At 42.3% G+C, this 16,901-nt stretch overlaps 1 pseudogene; it reads right to left on the bottom strand.

The window, feature by feature from the left end:
* Positions 1 to 8,331: 8,331 nt before the first annotated feature.
* On the bottom strand, positions 8,332 to 14,973 carry LOC128781480 (spermatogenesis-associated protein 31D1-like; annotated as a pseudogene).
* Positions 14,974 to 16,901: the final 1,928 nt, after the last annotated feature.

The following is a 16,901-nucleotide window of genomic DNA, read 5'->3' as shown; positions in this document are numbered from 1 at the left end:
GTGTTTACAAACTTTTATTGCAATTTGAGAGTAATAATAAAAAATACTGAGGCTTTTATTTTGTGTGTTTTTGTTTCATGTGCCATTTTCCCAGTGATTCTTTTTTATTGTATTTATTGTAATTTCGGTCCATGGTGGAAGGGGATATGGGAGAGAAGCAAACTGATTCATCACCACAGAAAGTTTGAGAAACTGTGGTCTAATGTACATGCTCCACGGGGAAGCCTGGGGTGAGTTAGCACTCTGGAAGCACACAGAGACTTTGAGGAGAACTTTCCCTGTCTGCCTGAGAGGGGGCTTTTAAGAAATGTCCACTGTAATCATGGAACCTAACTGGAGAGAGGAAGGACACTCCCAGACTCACTTTAACTCTCCCATTTCTCATGCTTTCTTCCATGTTGGCATGCCCTTATATGGAGTCCTTGGTTAGAATTTATTTTGTTTAAGCTTTGTATATGGCCATTTTAATAAGCTAAATATTACATGGGAATTTTCTACCCTCCCCATTGGAACTTCTATTACTACAATCACACCATTTGAATGACTGCCCTAAGCCTATGAGAGAAAAGCAACTTTGAGCCAGAGTAACACAAGGCACTTACTAGTTGGATCTGATATTCTTGCCCATGCTGTTGGCACTGAGATGTGGAAACTGCAGAGCCCTGTGAGAAGTCTGAGAAAGCAATGCCTTAAGACAAATGTCAGGGGCCTAAGTTTGTCATTAAAAATTTGTTTTAGAATCTACTTTTAGATTACTTTTCTTGGGCAGTTGTATAGCAAGGAAATATGTAGCAATTTGTCAAATATCGACTTATGGTAGTACCTGGGGTTTTTTTTGCACATTTTATTTATGCTATGTAAAACTAGGAATAGAGAAATCTGGACAGAAATGCATCAGAAAGTTAACAGTATTTGTTTTGAAGGTGAACATCTATGAGGTTCTTCCTTCCAATTTTACATATTTTTCAAATTTGCTGTATAATAGTTTCTAGATGGGAAGAAAGCCATAAAAAAGGTATGTCTTTTTCCTCTTCCTAAGATAAACATACAACTATGTTTAATTTAGAAAATGTGGACACATAGTAGGCACTCAGTAAATGCATGAATGTATCACTACCTGCAATATAGGCAGCTGCCTGCATTTTTCTGCACTGTAAAATGCCTACAGTCCTGTCAGCTGGAGAGGCTCATGTCCTACTGTCTGAGATCTCGCAGGGCTTGGCAAACTGATTTTCATCTACCTCTTTGTCCAGTGACACAAATGCTTTGATGGGCATCTTTCTGGGGGTCCCAGGGACCAATCCTGCTAGATTCACTGATGGGTTTCAGAGAAATTAGAGCTCTTGTTAGCTCCCCTGAAAACAACAAAATAGGTGAGATTTGAGATACAGGTTACTTGTGCAAGGCCAGGCAGCCAGTGCAAGGTAAAGTCTTCACAGTCATCAATATTAGTACTATATTTATTACTATGAGGATGAGTTCCTCCTTGGAGTTCCTTTACGTGCTCCCTACAAAGGGGGTGTGGCTTATAGGCACAGCCCCGCCCCCAGGCCTCGGGGCAACTTCTGAGGCAGCACGAAATGCCACCGGGATTGAGAGTCTGAGAAAACACGAGACCAGGCAGTTGGGGATGGAAATGACGGTTGGAGAAAAGGTTCCTTCCGGTAGGGGCGGGGGAAGGTCACTTTGGAGTCCAGAAACTTTCACAGGCCCTATCTTTGAATTAAATGTCAACTCTTAACTTCCATAAACAATGGAAGCAGACCCAGAAGCCTGAGGTTAGACATCTGGCTCTTTAGTCCCGTTTGTAAGAAGCAAAGAGGCAGTTTGTAAGAAGCGGGACCACATCCAGGGATGAAGGTTGCTCAAGCTCCATCTCTGGATATGGTCCCGCCCCTCAGCATCACAGGAATCTTTGCTCACGTTGGGTGGAGGGCATTGCGTGGAGCCTCGCTGCAGAAATCCCTCTGATTGCTTGCACATGCCTCTGGAGGTTTCTGAGCTCCACTAGGTGCGTCAGCTTTGATGAGGTAAACAGACTTGGTCCTCTGGGAAGGGAGATCATTAAACCAGACATTCCACACTGTATGAAGAGTGTTTTGAATTGGAAAGCAAGGATATTTTCTAGCTCGAAAGATCAAGGAAAGTATTCAAGGGAAATCTCTCAATATAAGTGGAGGAAAAGAGGTAAGAAAGGATGGAGGTTTATGTCTTGGTTTTGGTTTTGTTGTTGATTTGAAGTTTCTGTGATGAAAAGTTCTGATCTAATGACTTCCCAGTCATCTGTGGTGGTCTAGCACATATGCTCAATGAATGAGGAGTATGGAGAAGTTGTAGGAAGGTGAAATAGTTTTGAGTGCTTAGACAAGAGAATTGACTATGAAAACAATAATAAAATCTCCACCAAGACAGGGGGCTTTGTTTCCTTCGATGGTGTGTTCCTAGTGCCTAGACAGTGCCTAGTACATATTAAGCACTGAAGGAATGAATGGGTTCTGTTCATGCATTATTGGGACTGACAATTAGTTGTAGAACATAAATTTATGGTGGCACAAACATACTTAATTGTGTGATTTCATGCAAGAGGAATCATTCCATAATTAGAAGACAGGTCTAAAAAAGGTGTTGAAATTTTTCAGGTAGGACAGATGAAAGGAGTATGAGGGAGGCTGTTTAGAATACAGCTATTTAGGTTTAGGGTTAAGTGATGGACTGTGAAGTTTTCCTTGGAATGGAAGTGTAGACAAAAGGGTGTCAGATGGACAGAAAGAAAGTGTAAAGAGCCTTGTAGTTCCTGAATAGGTTGAGGGATTCACATAGTGAGGGCATTAGGTGAAAGAATAAAGTTGAAGGGGTGGAATGGCAGGCTATATTTTCAAAAGGCAGAAGTGCTCCTGGTGGTAAGTTCTAGGAAATGGCCATAACTAAACTGAGATGGAGGTAAAAGGCTCTAAGATAAGAAGGGGTCGCAATGAGAGTCCAGGTTATTGGATGCTCTACCCACATGGATGTTAGGGCCTCTGACTGATCCTCCCACTTCCAGTTTCTGTCCTGGGCCCTGTTCTACCTCTTTCCTATCCCAAGTCTCCACAGTCATCATTTCCTGAAACTCCAAGTTTGAGGAAGTGAAATGACTCCCACAAGAAGGCAGTAATGAGGCAGTGAGAGACAGGGCTGTAGTAGACACCTGTTTTGTTTTTCGTTTTGTTTTGGCAACCAGTTTTTACTCACCTTTTGGAAATGGTCCCTATGTTGTCCCTGTATTGCCCTTTGGGGAAAGAACCTTACACCACCTACACTTTCATGCCACCCCTTCTTCTTTGGATGCTCCAATCTTTTTGAATTTTTCCTACCAGCCTGCACTCCACTTAGATGCTAAATAGGTTTCGCCTTCATGGCATGGATATGGAGGAGGACAAGCATTTATTTCTCACCTTTGGTCACTTTTGCTTTAGTGAACTAAGTGGAGTGTCTAAGAAGACACCCTTATGTTAGGAAAAATTCTAAGAAAGTTGCAATGATTCCCACACCTTTTGATATTTACACCCATGTAATTGAGTGCAGGTTGGACTTAGTGATTTGCTTGTGGATCATAATATAAGGGAAAGGTGATCGTATTCCATTTCCATTATTAGTTTACAAAAGCGTGACTTCTGTCTTCTTAGCAGACTCTCTTCTGACTTTGATGAAGCAAACTGCTGTATCTGGAGAGGCCTAGATGACAAGCAACTGAAGGTGGCCTCCAGCCAACAACCAGCAAAGAACTGAGGACCTTAGTCCAACAAGCCTTATGGATCTAAATCCTGACAACAAATATAAGAACACAACTGGGTTCTTCCCCAGTGGAGCCTTCAGATGAAAACTGCAGCCAGTGCCAATTGACACCAAAATTGAAACAAAGAACTCAAGTAGGCTTCACCTGGATTCCTGGCTCACAAAACCTGTGAGATAATAAGTGTGTAAGACACTTGTTAAGACACTCAATATTGGGATGCCAATTATACAGTAAGAGATCACTAAAATATTCCTAATTTACTCTAACCTTGGTGTATGATCTAGTGCGGCTGGGAAGGCGTGCAGCACATAAGAGGACAGCCTGCCTGACAACATCCCTGTAAATACTGTCTTCATGCTCAATAATTATCCCACATACTCTTTGGTTGAAACTATATTATTGACCTCTACCAAGCCCTGACTAGTTTCTAGGACGTGAGGTTGAGGTAAGATAGTGTTGGGTGAAAATGATGGCCAGGATCAGATCACAAGGTATAATTATGAGATCATTCTTCTCCTTGTCATATTTTTCTTTCCTTCCCCCTCCATCTACCATGGATGTTTCCACAATTTCTCTCTCTTTTTCTCCCAAATTTTGTGTGGCTGACTTGTGACCACTCCTGCAAGTGATGGCTAGGTGATCTTTTGTTCTTACAATAATGCTATCAAGCTAGGCATCCTTTAGAGATCCTGTGAGGAGCTGGAAGAGCTTGTCTTCTTCCTCAAGGTGCTCTCCCAAGCACGAAGACCTGATCATTCAGCTCAAAATGTATCTTCCAGACACATTCACATTCCACTCATAACACATTCATCAGCTGACCCACTCATATCCTATACCCTGCCCTGGCCAACCCAAGGACCACAATTTCACCACCCATCCATGCTCACCCCAATCTGTGACTGCCCACCTGTGAGATACTCTGAAATAACAACTTTTTCCAAACGAAAGTAAATCACTGTTTTCAGGGAAATATTAATATCCCTGGTTCTTTTCAGAACTGCAAGTTCTATCTTCTCTTCTGCTCCAATAAGTGTAGAGAAAGCAGAAATGGCAAACCACTACACATTTACATTAGAGTATGGCAGGGAGTGGGGAACATGTCCCGGCACCCCAAACTGTTTTGTTTTGTTCTTTTACACCCAGGACTCACGAGTCTTACTATAAAAACTACCTCAAGTGCTCTCTAAAACACTCATTCTATTTTTGTGTTTCATTCTGTACTAGTGAGAATGAAGTCAAATTCATTCTGTAATTTGACTTCCCTGCAGACCTCAGTAGTAAGGGTGGGTATGTTGCAGGTTTGGCCAAAAGAAAAGCATTCCATGGACGTTCAGGATGAGCCTCCAAATATCTGTAACCCTGGTGCACAGTCAAGAACTCACCTCTGCTTCATGAGCTGCAGGCGTTCCGAGGGAGATTTTTTATAGCTCCACCAAGGCCATGAATATCAAAGGTGGCATCTCCATCCTGATAAATGAAATGTACACTCTAAGGGCAAGACCTTGCATATTTCCAACTCCAAGACAGGGGTGCCGCGCCTGATGACATCTCGGAAAATGCTGTTTCAGCACTCAAAAACAGCGCCCTGCCTTTTTGGCGTAAGGCATCGGTATGCTGTGCAGTGCTGTGATCAGCCGTGGCAGGTGGAGCTTAGATCAGACTGAGGAATCTGGGAGCAAAACAGAGTCACAGTGTGGGGATGATGAGGCATAAACCTTTGTTCCACCAGCAAGGTCACTCTTCCCCTCTTCAAATTGTTCTTGGTTTCTCACTCACTTTAAGGCAATTTCTCTTATTCCAACTTTATTTTATTCTGGGAGGTAAATAGCTGCCTGGTCAATATTTGTCCCACTGAAAGCTGAGAGATGCTTTTGCTCAACAACACCAACAAAAAACGTATGAACCCCCAGCCTGAAGAAATACCCAGAGACAGGAACCACTTCCCCAACAACACTTTCCAGTAGGGCTACTTCAGTGTCAAGGTTAAAGTAAGCTTCCCTAACACACTGACATGACCCATGAGACAGATCTTTAACCAGATCTATGCTGTTCCTAGACCCCTCTTGAACCAGCCCAGGATCCACTGCAGCAATATCCGCCCAAACACTCCCTTTCGGGGCTCGCTCACCTGTGGGATCCTCTGATCACCAACTCCTAGATGATGATTAATCCACTGTCTCTTCTTCACTGATATTTTCTGGAAAGAGTGCCTGTCCTCGATCTTATTCACATATAGAATGCCTGTCTTCCCTACTGCCAGAAAGGATTTTAAGCATTATTTAGGGGGAAGGTGTGGGCTGTTATACATGATCATTAATGCTAAGTTACGAGGTAGAAGACACAGTCCATGTCCTCAAACTTCGTCAGTGAAGAAATAGGCTTTTGGACTATGCATGATATCTATGTATAAGCTTTTTGGAGAGTGGGTGATATCTATCAACAGTTGTTCAAGGGAAACTGGTCACTTTTAAAATCCCAAAGAAGCAATCAGTGAGAGCTAAACTGCTTCCTTCTCTAAGCACAAACCCTAAAATACTGAAAAGCCATTCCACCAATACAATACACAGAAAAGACATCACTATTAATAGAGAAACATTTATTAGTGCAAATCAATGTCTCCACGAGGAAGGAATAATTTAGGAATGGAAATTTTTTTTCCTCTGGAAATTCTGCAAAATCATTTTCTGTCTAAATAATAGAGACCGATCTCTGAACACAGGACCTTCAGCAGTGCTGAGGACAGTAGGAGGCCCCTGGCAGCTTGAGGCCTGCTGGTGGGGCTTGGAGGAGGCATGGTCTCCCAGTGGGGCACAGATTGGGGGTGCTTCTGAAACAGCTGGTCATTTAATGCAACAACTTTCTTGTAACAGCTTCTTTGTGGCAGCACTTGGTATTTTCACTTCACAGGAGGGAGCCCTGGAGTTGAAAGGACAACCCTGGACACCTTCTACCCAGGCCCGCACTGCTGCCTTCTGCTGAGTTTTCCCAAACTTCACTGAGGAGGGAAGGGGCGCCTGAGGGCAGGTGGTGTCTATTGCCTGCTGATGCCCTACTTTCTCCTGTAGGAACTTCCCAATCTTTCCCAATCCTATGGAGGACATAGGAGTCTCTATGGAGCTGTGGCAGGAGCCTTAGGTCCCTAATCATGTCTTAAGCTTGTGCCAAGCAGCTGGTGGATAAGAATTTTCCACCAGCTGCAAAGGAAGTGAGCCTACAGGGCCCAAATCAGAAGAGCTTGATGGAGGGGATACAGCAGTGGGAACATTCCAACCTGGAAGGAAGAGATTTTCTACTCAGGACGTGGCATTAGAGGAGACACTTGGAGCAAGCCTCCCCCAGACCCTATCTCAGAAGGGACAGTTTACTGAAAGCATTTTCAGAAATAAAATTAAACACTCTTATCAATGGCTTTGCAATGGGACAAAATGCATAAAGCAAGAAAACTTCCAGGCAAAGGACAGCCCTGTATCATCTGAATAGAACAGAGGTCCAGTTAAAAGTAGAACTGCCTTTACTAGGACAACAGAACCTCAGAAAATCATGCCACCCTCCGCCAGGCTAGCCCAGTTCTAGGCTGCACCCAGCGTTTCTTCTATCATTGAAAATACTGTCCACAGGCAGATGCAGCAGGATCATCCAGGCATCATACAGGAACAGAGCCAGGGAGGCAGTCTCTGCCTTCCTTTTATTTTAAAATCTTTTGGCCCATAATTCCATGCCCTCCAGAGGCATTACCTTCTCAACCAGTCTCAGCTACTCCTCTCTAGTGATCTGATCAGATCTCTCTGTAGCACCAGGTCACACTGGAGACACCCTGAGCATGAGGCATGGAGGCTTTGGAAGTCAAGCTGTCTGAGTCATGGGACCTGCTGCTGGGTTGGCCTTGGGCGTGGCTATGCTTCCTCTTCTCCACCTTTAACTTTAACTAAGCAGTGAGCTGTTTCTTAAGGTCTGATGATTTAGGATCTTGGATAACTGATATTTTTGCTGGGGAGCTTTTAGAGGTCACAGTATTTAATTCTTTACTCTCATTCACATTATCCTTTGGGAGGTTCTCAGATTGCTCGTTTTCAAGATGTCACTAATTTTGGATTGAAGAGCGTCAAGCTTCCCAATCCTGGACACGTTTGTCATGGAAACGGGTCCTGATTTCTTCATCTTTTTGCCCCGACCCATTTCTATTTGATCACTAGAGTTCACACTCATCCTTTGGCTCTTGTCTGGCCCTGGCTTGTCTTGCAGGCTGCCTAGGTGGGGGTGAATGTTGGCTATCGGTGAATGGGTCTGACTTGTGTTGCCAATGATGCTGTTTGTGATAGGGAGAACAGTCTGTGTGGCATCACCAATTATCTGAACTTCTTCTGAAAGCCCGTGGATATCAGAAGGAGGTTGTCCCAGGGTCACCCATCTTTCCTTGCTTACAAGTGAGGTGGCAGAGAGAGGATAATTCAGCATGACAGCTGAATTTGCTGTTTTCAGTATTTCTCCATAAAGAGATTTATAGCTTCTTTTAAGGGATGTGAAGCCCCCAGTTTTGGAGTCCACCTCAGAAATCATCAGGTTGTTTGAAGAAAAAGAGTTGGAATCAACAAGGAATGTAAGGATGTATCGTTCAATTTAAAGATCTCTATGGATTCAAGGACCTTGGCTGGAAGACCCCATAACATCCTCATATGAAACTTGGTAATATGGGCTTCCAGCATCTGCTGTGCACTGGACTCAAGGAAGGAAAGCTCCTGGGATGTATTCAGGCAGAAGTCCCCACCCACTGATGGTGGCAAACTTCTCTGTGTTATTTTGCTTTGTGATTTCATAAAAACTGTCTGCTGGATAGTGTATCACAAACTATGCACAGTCCCAGGGATCTGACTCTCATTGATTTCCTCAAACTTCTTGCTAAAATATGTTTTCAGGGCATTTTCTAGTTGTCTCTGACTTACACTCTGCCCTGTCACAATTGAATTTTCTCCTGAGAGGCTCATGTAACTGTCTAGGTCTTTCTCAGAGTTACGTCCCACATCCTTATCTGAAGCTCTCTCTGAGTCACTCAATAGATGTGATCATTCCCTGGGCTGTGTCTCTCATCCTTCCACTCATCATCCTCTAGCTAAAACATTTCTGACTCTTCTCATAGAAGCTTCTTGGTTGGCTCAATCCAACATTTATATTTTTGCTACTCTGCCCCTAAAAACAGAAATCTGTTAAAGGTTATAGTTTTTCTTTGACTCAGGTATCTATGAATAATTGCTTGGAGGCCTCATCAGTGACTAAGACTCATGGATCCTGCAGGGCAGGCCCTACCAGTGTTGAAGATGATGCTCTAGTTTCTCCTAAAATTCACTACTGATGGGAAACTCTACAGGAAGGATGGAGATTGAACCCTGACCTGGAAGAGCCAGCTGTAAAGAGTATTGGGAGCTGAAGAACAAATGTTTTACTGAGACCTTTGTACCACAGAGGGTAAACTCCACAAAATTTCCTGCTGTTTCTGCAACACATTTCATTACAGATGTTGAATTTCAGATGAGGTGAGATATTCTGATTCATTCCAGGTTCTATGGAAATACACTACACAGCTCTTAATCTGGGGTATAAGACGTGCTGGTAGAATTGGGTGTGAGCATTGAAGGCAGCCTGAGTTGAATCTGTGTGAGAGGTAGGGGCTGGGATAGGGGTAGGGCTTGAGGCAAGGGTTGAAGCTGGGCCTCAAGCAAAGATGGAAATAGAGGATAGGAAAGTACTGAGGATTCTTGACCTGTAGATGCATTTGAGATTTCATTGGAAATAAGGTTGAGGAATGAACCTGAGACATGAACAGCAACATGCAAGGACTTATTGGCCAGAGATGAGACACAACTAAAAAACTGGATAAGTTTTTGCTAAATGGTCCTCCCAGATTTTAGGATATGAATATTGCCAATAGATGTGAAGGAGGTTTTTTTTGTTTTGTTTTTCTTAGTTGCTCCAGAAGGGAGGGGTGATTACTGAGTCATGCCCATCAGCAATGGAATCTAACATTTTTCCTGAATAATTTAATTTAGGTTGTAGACAGACCCAAGTTGTTTGGGAAAAGAATCTCTCTTCTTTTCCTTTTCTTCCACATAAGAAATCACCCCTCCTTTGCACTTGTCATTCCAGGACTATCAGCACATCAGAGCTAAGAAGTGAAAGGTGTCCAGAACCTACAAGTTTGGCTGCAGGGTACTGCCCAGAAGAGGTATTTGTATTTAGGCAAGAAACTCTTGACTGAAATCACATCATGACAAGGTGGAAAGGAATGAGTCTTTGGCAAGAACTTAGGAACAGAAAAAGTCTGAAATTGACAGGCTTGGATGGTCAGTGCCCCACAGAACATGAATGGACAATGCACCAGTGCCATCTGGAGATGAGACTCCAGGACAGGCTTCGACGGGATGTAAACTGACTTAGGTTGAGTCACAAAGTGCAGTCTGGGGGTGGTGAAACAGACACGATTGGTGGCCCATGATGATAAGTAACTGATTCTGGCGGATTCACTCTCTGGGCCAGTCTGGTAAAGGGTTGATATTTTGGGTAATGGAGGAGTCAAGAAAGGTGGTATTCAGGGTCAGAGGGGTTTTTGGTTGGACGAGAGCATCCACCCTCAGAATATAATGTGGTGGCGGAGAGGATAAGACAAGGGGTTGGGGTGCAGAATGGTCTACTTGGAATTTGGATTTCAAAGGAAGAAAAGGCTCTGAGGGCAGAGTTTGGCCAGTGGTGAAAGTGCCAGAAAATTACTCAAGGGAGTCATGGGTTAGGTTAGTGATTTTCAACCTTTTTCATCTCAGGGTACACATAAACTAATTACTAAAATTCTATGGCACATGAAATACATTTTTTGGCAAATCTAACAAGAAATAGGTGTAATTTTGATTCATTCACACTAGATGGCTTTTTTTGTGTAACCATTGTCGTGTTTTTATTTGACAAACTATGGGAAAAGAGGTCAGTGCCCCTGAATAAATAGTGAGGCATTGCATGTTTTCAAAATTCATATAGCACACAGGTTGAAAATCGCTGGGTTAGGGGGGAGAATGGAGGTGGATAGTAGGAAAGGCTCAGGCAGAGGAGGTGGTATTAACTGTCTTATAAGGAACTGCTGAGAAGGCAAGGGACTCAGTGAATGATGGAACAATGGCTCAGCCACAGGAGCTGTGAAAGCCAGAGGGAACACAATGGGAACAGCATCTTCCAGGGCCAGTGAGAATGGCAGCCAGTTGATCCCAGCAGTTGTGTTATTACACACCTCACAGGAGGGGTCCAGACATAACAACTGATGGAAGCAGGTGGAATCATGATGCTGGCCCTGGGGGCTGGAGGAGACAGGAGCTACAAAGTTAAGCCAGGTCCAGAACAAGGAAAGTAGAACTTGGGCGGGGGGGCACCTGAAGCATGTTGCCCCCTCACATTGCCCCACATCCATGACTTCATAATGCACTAGATAGCATTCACCCCAAAACCTTCATTCACATCCCCATGCCAATGGCAGTCCTGCCCCCCCCCCCCCAGGACTATGAAAGGCTACACCAAATCCCTGGAATTGTGTAGAACATGCTAAAGAGGGATCAGAAAGAAGGAGAAAGACTAGTCATCTGTTCAGGATAGAAATCAGCCTCCTTTTCTCTTCCTCTTCCTTCTGATAGTATCTCCAACCTGGGAACTAGGAGAGTAGCTTATATGGGATGAAGGTAGGAGCGCAGGTATTACAGAGGAGTCCCTTTATGGGACACCATTGGCATATTAGACTCTGAAAGTCCCATGAGCCAGTAGATGGAGTCAAATGGTCAATGATAACATTAATAAGATTCCTATGAGTGTTGCTTCATTTATAATGTACTTTTACATATTTTATCTTATTTGATGTTAAAAACCACTCTGTGAAGCAGAGAGGTCAATGGTTACATTAAAGAGGAATCTGATTATCTTGAAGTTAAAGTACTGTCACAAAGTCAGGAGACAGAAGTTCTGACTCTGGACATCTATTGGGCAACACCCACTGCCCAGGTCTGTCACTGCTTCATACCCAGGGACAGCAGAGCAGGGAATCTGAGAAGGGTCTCAGGTTCTGACTTTCTTCCCACGAGCCTCTCCTCTGAGGGCTCTTTTTAATGAGAGGAACTGTGTCTAGAAAGTGACATAGAGATCATGGGCCTGGTACCTCATGGAAAGGAGAGAAAGTGTCACCCTTGGGGAGCTCAAATGGAATAGGCAGAACCTTACCTTTCAGAGTCCCACCTCTCCTTCTCCTCTTGCTTCTGTCCTGATGCTGAAAAAAAAACAGAGAGAGAGAGAATCATTTCTCTTACTTTTCTCCCCAGGAACTCATACATTCATGATCCAAGAATCACAAGACTGTGTTTTAATTACAAGAACTTTGTGTTCATTTGTTTCATCAATTTTTATAGCTTTAAAATGGTTTCATTTTTTCTTTGAAAAATTCAAAGAAGAAGTTTTTCTATGAGGTGCATACTTGATATTCTCAGAAGTCCTCTGCTCAATGAGGGCATAGAATCTGAGGCCAACAGTCACATCACTGCTCGCTCAGATAGGACCCTGTAACCCGGAACAGAACTCAGGCTCCAGCCCCTGCTCAGAGGCTCTCAGAAGCTCAGCACTGCCCTCCTGATCAGCCCAACACAAAGACGTGGTCTAGTGATGCCTGGCAGGGGGACAAGACTCATGATGAAGTGCTGGTTAACTCTGATGGCCTGCAGAGATCCCACAGTCTCTAAATAATTGTATACAGAACTAGGGAATCACTGTGTTTGAGATTTTAGCCAGACACTTCCTGTGAGCTTCAGATTGTAACCCGAGTCCTCTCTGAACCCCTAGCCCAGCCTGGTCTCTCCCCTAGAAGAGCGATGTTCTATCCTCCCCTCAGTCGTATCATCTTAGGTATCTCTTTGACTGAAACAAACTCATTTGTAAATGCGGGACTAGAAAAGGAAACAACAATAAAGAATCTCTGTTGGGGCTTGCTAAAATTCCTTAGCTTTTGGGAGTACTTAGTTTTCCAGAAAGTTGGTGATGGAATCCCCACAATGTACCACTGGAACAGAAGGAATAATCACAGCCTATACATGCAAGTGAGGTTGGGGTCAATGTTTAACAATGTTAAGCAGAAAAGTCAGACACAGTGCAGTAAGGCTATTCAAAAATAGGAAAACATTCCATTTTATGGATTTCATTTTCAGAATCACAGAGTCATCTGAGGAAACTGAGCTTTAGAATGCAGACATTTGACTTTATTAGCAGGCCTGCAGCATTGAGGAGTTCCAAGGCATTTTTAGGGTGGGGGAGGGCACACCTTCAAGAGGGTGTATCCACAGCCCCTCACCCACCCGCCAGCCCAGAAGATCCCTCCACCCATCTTTTGCCTCTGTCCTATTCTGCTGGTTTATCCAATCTGCCTTTTATCATAGCATGTATTTACCTTAATAAATGTTCCATTTGTTCCATTTCTAACCCAGATATTACCTGGGCCCCCATTTATGTTTAGAGAACTTGACTTTGGTCTCACCATGTCCAGTATCTTGAAAATCCAAAATAGTGTCTGGAAATTTTGCTTGTACCCAGACATTTACACTAAGGAGCATATATGTGCTCATATCTGTCTTTCCTATAGAATGTTTTTGCCTTACATGAATGTGGATACAGAACTTAAAAGTTCTTTGAGACTTACTTAATTTTGTGAATGTTGAATAGTAAATAGTTGTTTCACAGAGTTATAAATGAATAATAAAAGTTTAAAATGTGATCCCTCCAGGAATACATCTCATATAATTTACATATATCTAACCCCCAGATTTTGTAACAAAGCTCCCCCAGAACGTTTCAGGCAGCCATCTGAAGATGACATTTGTTAGAGTGAGATCCCCATTCAGTGCCATGATATCTTTGCAACTGAGGTACGTCACCGCACAGAAGTCTGGTCCCAGATTTCAGATTGCACTTGGTTATAATGTTTCCAAGGAGGGATAATTTTCAAAAGCTCTGCTAGAATAATGTGCGGCTATTTGAGGAGGCACATTAGACATCAGTCATTAGTTTAGGATTCTCACAGGTTCTCAGTTCTCCAGGGACAGTCCCCAGGGTCTCTCATTACTATCCTGATCACTGTCCCTGGGATGAGCCACATGGATGCAGCACTTTTCACGAAACCAAGAAGGCTCAAGAAGAACACATTCTGAGCCAAAAATCCTATAAACCTGCATTTAAAACAGCTATAAGATATCCATAATTTACACAACAAACTTTTACTGACTTTTACTATGTAGTTTTTAAATTGTTTTTATTTTATTATATTTTTTCTATTACCATTTATCCCCTTATACACTCTTTCACCCCCACCCACCTCCAGTCACCATACTGTGTCTATGTCCATGAGATTTCTTTTTCTTTTTTGCTCAGTCCCTCCACTCTCCCAACTCCCCAACCCTAGAGCTGTCAGCCTGCTCTCTACCTATGAGTGTGTCTCTATTTTGCTTGTTAGTTCAGTTTGTTCATTAGATTCCACATATGAATGAAATTGTATGTTATTTATCTTTCTCTAACTGACTTTTTCACTTAGGCTAATGTTCTCCAGGTCCATCCATGCTGTCACAAAGGGTAAAATTTTTTTCTTTTATATAGCCAAATGGTATTCCATTGTATAAATGTACCACAGCTGTTTTCTCCACCCATCTACTGATGGACACTTGGGCTGCTTCCTAATCACGGCTATTGTAAATAGTGCTGCGGTGAACATAGTAGACATATTTTTTCTTTTAATCATTTTTTATTAATGTTCAAATACAGTTGTCTCCATCTTCCCACCACCACTTTCCCCCACCCCACCAACTCCCACCTCCTACCTCCCACCCTCAATCCTAACCTCCTTTGGCTTTGTCCATGGGTCCTTCATAGAGGTTTGTTAATGACCCTTCCTCTTCTTTCCCCCATTATTTCCCTCCACCCTCCCCTCTGGTTACTGCCAATTTGTCCTTAATTTCAACGTCTCTGGTTCTATTTTGCTTGCTTATTTGTTTTGTTAATTAGGTTCCACTTATAGGTGAGATCATATGGTATTTGTCTTTTACCACCTGGCTTACTTCACTTAGCATAATGCTCTCCAGTTCGATCCCTGCTGTCACCAAGGGTAGGAGCTCCTTCTTTCTTTCTACTGCATAGTATTCCATTGTGTAAATGTACCACAGTTTTTTGATCCACTCATTTACTGATTGGTACTGAGGCTGCTTCCAGCACTTGGCTATTATAAATTGTGCTGCTATGAACATTGGGTGTATAGGTTTTTTTGAACTGGTGTTTTAGGATTCTTAAGGTATAATCCCAGCAGTGGAATCGCTAGGTCAAAAGGCAGTTCTATTTTTAATTTCCTGAGGAAATTCCTTACTGTTTTCCACAGTGGCTGCACCCATCAGCAATGTATTCCTACCAGCAATGTATTAGGGTTCCACAACCTCGCCAGCACTTACTGTTTGTTGATTTGTTTATGATGGCCATTATGACTGGTGTGAAGTGGTATCTCACTGTGGTTTTAATTTGCATCTCTCCGATGGCTAGTGATGCTGAGCATCCTTTCATATGTCTCTAGGCCCTCTGTATGTCCTCCTTGGAGAAGTATCTGTTCAGGTCCTTTGCCCAATTGGATGGTTTGTCATCCTACTATGTACTTGTGTGAGTTCTTTATATATTTTGCAAATCAAACTCTTGTCTGAGATATCATTTGCAAATATATTTTCCCACACAGTTGGGAAATTTCCACACAGTCCCTTTTCATTTTGCTGATGTTTTCTTTAGCCATGCAGGAGCTTTTTATTTTGATGACGTTTCATTTGTTTATTCTTTCCTTTATGTCCCTTGCTCTAGGGGACATATCAGTGAAAATATTGCTGCATGGAGTATCTAAGATCTCCTTGCCTATGTTCTCCTCTATGACTTTTATGGTGTCATGACTTATATTTAAGTCTTTTATCCAACTTGAGTTTATTTTTGTGTATGGTCTAATATGGTGGTCAAGTTTCATTTATTTTCCATGTAGTGGTCTAGATCTCAACACCATTTGTTGTAGAGGCTATTTTAAATCTATTTTATGTTTTGCCCCATTTGTCAAATATTAATTGGCCATAGAGACTTGGGTTTCTTTCTGGGCTCTCTATTCTGTTCCATTGATCTATGTGTATGTTCTTATGCGAGTACCAGACTATTTTGATTACCATGGCCTTGTAATATGATTTGATGTCAGGTATGGTGATCCCTCCTACTTTGTTCTTCTTTCTCAAAATTGCTATGGCCATTTGGGGTTGTTTACGGTTCCAAACAAATTTTTGAAATATTTGTCTTATAGATCTGTGAAATATATCATTGGTACTTTAATAGGGTTTGCATTGAATCTATAAATTATTTTGGGTAGTTTGTACATTTTGATGATGGAAATTCTTGCAATCCATCAACGTGGTATATGCTTCCATTTATTTGTGTCTTCCTTAATTTCTTTCTTCAATTTTGTGTAGTTTTCTGAGTACAGGTCTTTTACCTCCTTGGTTAGGTTTATTCCTAAGTATTTTATTTTTCTTGTTGCTATATCAAATGGGATTTTTTCCCCCTGATTTCTGTTTGTGACATTCCTTTGTTGGAGTACAAAAATTGCATTTGATTTCTGAATATTGTCTTTGTATCCCAATGTTTTGCCAAATTCACTTATTAGGTCGAGCAGTTTTTTTGGTGGAGTCTATAGGATTTTCTAGGTACACTATCATGTCATCTGAAAACAATGACAGTTTTACTTCCTTCTTCCCAATTTATATGCCTTTTATTTCTTTTTCTTGTCTGATTGCTGTGGCTAGGACTCCCAATACTATTTTGAATAGTAGTGGTGAAAGTGGACAACCTTCTCTTCTTCCTAATCTTAGTGGGAATGCTTTTAGTTTTTGCACATTGAGTATGATGTTGGCTGTAGGTTTTTCATATTTGAGCTTTATTATGTTGAGGTATGCTCTGTCTATTCCCGCTTTGCTGAGCATTTTTATCATAAATGGGTGCTGTACCTTATCAAATGCTTTTTCCACATCTTTTGATATGATCATGTGATTTTTGTCTTTCCTTT

Source organism: Desmodus rotundus, chromosome 1 (assembly GCF_022682495.2).
Source record: "Desmodus rotundus isolate HL8 chromosome 1, HLdesRot8A.1, whole genome shotgun sequence".
NCBI lineage: Eukaryota > Metazoa > Chordata > Mammalia > Chiroptera > Phyllostomidae > Desmodus > Desmodus rotundus.
Note: the sequence above shows the minus strand (reverse complement) of the source record. Positions and strands in the feature narration are given on the sequence as shown.